Source organism: Schistocerca americana, unplaced genomic scaffold, assembly GCF_021461395.2.
Source record: "Schistocerca americana isolate TAMUIC-IGC-003095 unplaced genomic scaffold, iqSchAmer2.1 HiC_scaffold_113, whole genome shotgun sequence".
NCBI classification, from domain to species: domain Eukaryota; kingdom Metazoa; phylum Arthropoda; class Insecta; order Orthoptera; family Acrididae; genus Schistocerca; species Schistocerca americana.
This window is the reverse complement of record NW_025725187.1, coordinates 524,101-529,410: the sequence shown is the minus strand read 5'-3', so window position 1 is coordinate 529,410 and position 5,310 is coordinate 524,101.

Here is a 5,310-nt window from a genome sequence, read left to right as displayed (position 1 = left end):
GGAGCCCAGTATTAGATTCCGATGCACCAGTGCAGGTTTACTGTATCCCTTGGACCTTCACATTGACCATGAAACTAAGAAAGTGCATCGGGATTGAATACTAAAGCACAATGCCGACTTAACTACAAGAAGAGTTAATAACCTAGGGCTTTGTGCTTTGAGCAGCAATTGGGAGACCAGTATTAGATTCCGATGCACCAGTGCAGGTATACTGTATTCATTGGACCTTCACATTGACCATGAAAGGCCGAAATTGCATCGGTATTGAATGCAAAAGCAGAATGCCGACTTAAGAACAAGAAGTGTGAATTTTCTAAGAATTTGTGCTTTGAGCGGCTCCTGGGAGACCAGTATTAGAATCCGATATACCAGTGCAGGTTTACGTCATCCCTTGGCCCTTCGCATTAAACATGTAACACAGAAAATGCATCGCGACTGAATACAAAAATCACAAAGCCTACTTTGTGATGCACCAATGCAGGTTTACTGAATCCCTTTGCCCTTCACATTGACCATGAAACACAGAAATTGCATCGGGATTCAATAAAAAAGGCACAATGCCGGCTTAAGTACAAGAAGAGTGAATCTTCTAAGGGTTTGTATTTTGAGCGGCTCCTGGGAGACCAGTAATGGATTCCCATGCACCAGTGCAGGTTTACTTTGTCTTTTGGACCTTCACATTGACCATGAAACAGAAATTTCATCGGGATTCAATACAAAGGCACAATGCACACTTATGTACAAAATGCGTGAATCTTTTAAGAGTTTGTGCTTTGAGCGGCCTCTGGGATACCAGTGCTAGATTCCGATGCTCCAGTGCGGGTTTACTGTATCCCTTGGAATTTCACATTGACCATGAAACACAGAAATTACATCGGGATTGAATACAAATGCACAATGCCGACTTAAAGACATGAAGAGTGAATCTTCTATGAGTTTGTGCTTTGAGCGGCTCCTGGGAGACCGGTATTAGTTTCCGATACTTCAGTGCAAGTTTACTGTATCCCTTGTACCTTCACATTGACCATGAGACACAGATATTGCATCGGTATAGAATACAAAAACACAATGCCGACTTAAGTACAAGAAGAGTGAATCTTCTAAGAGTTTGAGCTATTAGCGGTTCCTTGGAGAGCAGTATTAGATTCCGATGCACCAGTGCAGGTCTACTGTATCCCTTAGACCTTCACATTGACCATAAGACATAGAAATTGCATCGGGATTGAATACAAAATGCTGAATACCGACTTAAGTACAAGAAGTGTGAATCTTCTAAGAATTTGTGCTTTCAACCGGCTCCTGGGAGACCAGTATTAGATTCCGATGCACCAGTGCAGGTTTACTTCATCCCAGGGCCCTTCACATTGAACATGAAACACAGAAATTGCAACGGGACTGAATACAAAAGGCACAAAGCCTACTTTGCGATGCACCAGCGCAGGTTTACTGTATCCCTTGTACCTTCACATTGACCATAAAAACACAGAAATTGCATCGGGATTGAATACAAAAGCCCAATGCCGACTTAAGAACAAGAAGAGTGAATCTTCTAACAGTTTGTGCTTTGAGCGGCTCCTGACAGACCTGTGTTAGATTCCGATGCTTTAGTGCATGTTTACTGTATCTCTTGAATCTTCACATTGACCATGAAACACAGAAATTGCATGTGGATTGAATATAAAAGGCACAATGCAGACTTAAGTATAAGAAGAGTGAATCCTCTATGGGTTTGTGTTTTGAGCGGCTCCTGGGAGACCAGTATTAGATTCCGATGCAGCAGTGCAGGTTTACTGTATCCCTTGAACCTTCACATTGACCATGAAACACAGAAATTGCATCGGGATTGAATACAAATGCACAATGCCGGCTTAAGTACAGAACGAGTGAATCTTCTAAGAGTTTGTGATTTGAGCGGCTTCTGGGAGACAAGTATTAGATGAAATGCACCAGTGTAGGTTTACTGTATCCCTTGAGCATTCACATTGACCATGAATCACAGAAATTGCATTGGGATTGAATACAAAAGCACAATGCCGATTTAAGTACAAGAAGAGTGAATCTTCTAAGACATTGTGCTTTGAGCGGCTCCTGGGAGAGCAGTATCAGATTCCGATGCACCAGTGCCAGTTTACTGTATACCTCGGACCTTCTCATTCACCATGAAACACAGAAATTTCATCGGGATTGAATACAAAAGGCACAATGCCAACTAAAGTACAAGAAGAGTGACTCTTCTAAGGGGTTTGTGCTTTGCGTGGCTCCTGGGAAACTAGTATTAGATTCCGATTCACCAGTGCAAGTTTTCTGTATCTCTTGGACCTGCACACAGTCCATGAAACACAAAAATTGCATCGGAATTGAATACCAAAAACCACAATTTCGACTGTAGTACAAGAAGAGTGAATCTACTAACAGTTTAAGTTTGAGCGGCTCCTGGGAGCCAGTATTAGATTCCGATGGACCAGTGCAGGTTTACTTTATCCCTTGGTCCTGCACATTAAACATGAATCACAGAAATAGCATCGGGACTGAATACAAAATGCACAAAGCGTACTTAAGGACAAGAAGAGTGAATCTTCTAAGAGTTTGTGCTTTGAGAGGCACCTGGGAGACCTGTATTATTTTCTGATGCACCTGTGCAGGTTAACTGTATCCCTTAAACCTCCACATTGACCATGAAACACAGAAATTGCATCGGGATTGAATACAAAAGCCCAATGCCGACTTAAGAACAAGAAGAGTGAATCTTCTAACAGTTTGTGCTTTGAGCGGCTCCTGACAGACCTGTGTTAGATTCCGATGCTTTAGTGCATGTTTACTGTATCTCTTGAATCTTCACATTGACCATGAAACACAGAAATTGCATCGGGATTGAATACAAAAGCACAATGCCCACTTAAGTACAAGAAGAGTGAATCTTCTTAGACATTGTGCTTTGAGCGCCTCCTGGGAGAGCAATATTTTATTACATGCACCAGTGCAGGTTTACTGTATCCCTAGGAAATTCACATTGACCATGAAACACGGAAATTGCATCAGTATTGAATACAAAAGGCACAATGCCAACATAAGTACAAGAAGTGTGAATCTCCTATCGGTTTGTGATTTGCGCGGCTCCTGGGAGACCAGTATTAGAGTCCAATTCACCAGTTCAGGTTTAATGTATCATTTGGACCTTCACATTGACCATGAAACACAGAAATTGCATCGGGATTGTATACAAAATGCACATTGCCGACTTAAGTACAAGTAGAGTGAATCTTATAAGAGTTAATGCTTTCAGCTGCTCCTGGGTGACCAATATTAGATTTGGATACACTGGTGCAGGTTTACTCTATCCCTTGGACTTTCTCATTGACCATGAAACACAGAAATTGCGTCGCGATTGAATACAAAAGGCACAATGCATACTTAAGTACAAGATGAGTGAATCTTCTAGGAGTTTGTGCTTTGAGCGGCTCCTGGGAGACCAGTATTAGATTCCGATCCACCAATGCACGTTTACTGTAACCCTTGGACCTTCACATTGACCTTGAAAGACAGATATTGCATCGGGATTGAATACAAAATGCACGATGCCTAATTAAGTACAAGAAGAGTGAATCTTCTAAGAGTTTATGCTTTGAGCGGCTCCTGAGTGACAAGTATTAGATTCCGATGCACCAGCGCAGGTTTTACTGTAACCCTTGGATCCTCACATTGACCATGAAACACAGAAATTGCATCGAGATTGAATACAAATGGCACAATGCCGACTTAAGTTCAAGAAGAGTGAATCTTCTAAGAGTTTGTGGTTTGAGCGGCTCCTGGGAGGACAGTATTACATTCCGTTTCACCAGTGCACGTTGCTGTATCCTTTGGAGCTTCACATTGACCATGAAATATAGAAATTGCATCGGGATTGAATCCAAATGCACAATGCCGAATTAAGTAGAAGAAGAGTGAATCTTCTAACATTTAGTGCTTGTGCAGCTCCTGGGAGATCAGTATTCGATTCCAATGCACCAGTACAGGTTTTTCTGTAACCCTTGGACTTTCACATTGACCATGAAACACAGAAATTGCATCGGGATTGAATACAAATGGCACATTGCCAACTTAAGTACAAGAAGAGTGAATCTTCTAAGAGTTTATGCTTTGAGCGGCTCCTGAGTGACATTTTTTAGATTCCGATGCACCAGTGCAGGTTTGCTGTAACCGTTGGACCTTCACATTGACCTTGAAACAAAGAAATTGCATCTGGTTTGAATACAAAAGGCACAATGCCCCCTTAACTACAAGAGGAGTGAATCTTCTAAGAGTTTGTGCTTTGAGCGGCTCCTGGGAGACCAGTATTACATTCCGTTTCACCAGTGCAGGTTTACTGTATCCCTTGGAGCTTCACATTGACCACGAAACACAGAAATTGCATCGGGATCGAATACAAAAGGCACAATGCCGACTTAAGTACAAGAAGAGCCAATCTTCTAAGTGTTTGTGATTTGAGCGTCTCCTGGGAGACCAGTATTAGATACCGATGCACCAGTGCAGGTTTAGTGTATCCCTTGAATGTTCACATTGACCATGACACACAGAAATTGCATCCGGATTGAATACAAAAGGCACAATGCCGTCTTAAATACGAGAAGAGTGAATTTTCTAAGAGTTTGTGCTTTGGGCAGCTGCTGGGAGACCATTACTAGATTACGATGCACCAGTGCCGGTTGACTGTAACCCTTGGACCTTCACATTGACCATGAGACACAGAAATTGCATCGGGATTGAATACGATAGGCACAATGCCGACATAACTACAAGGAGAGTGAATCTTCTAAGAGATGGTGCTTTGAGCGGCTCCTGGGGGACCAGTATTACATTATGATTCATCAGTGCAGGTTTACTGTACCCCTTGGAGCTTCACATTGACCATCAAACACAGAAATTGCATCGGGAATGAATCCCCAATGCACAATGCCGACTTAAGTACAAGAAGAGTTAGTCTTCTAAGAGTTTTTGCATGGAGTGGGTCCTGGGAGACCAGTATTACCTTGTGATTCATCATTGCAGTTTTACTGTATCCCTAGGAGCTTCCCATTGACCATGAAACACAGAAATTTCATCGGGATTGAATCCCAAATGCACAATGCTGACTTAAGTACAAGAACAGTGAATCTTCTAAGAGTTTGTGCTTTGAACGGCTCCTGGATGACCAGTAATTGATTCCGATGCACAGGTGCAGGTTTACTGCATTCCTTGGGCTTTCACATTGACCATGAAACACAGAAATTGCATTGTGAGTGAATACAAAAAGCACAATGCTGACTTAAGTAC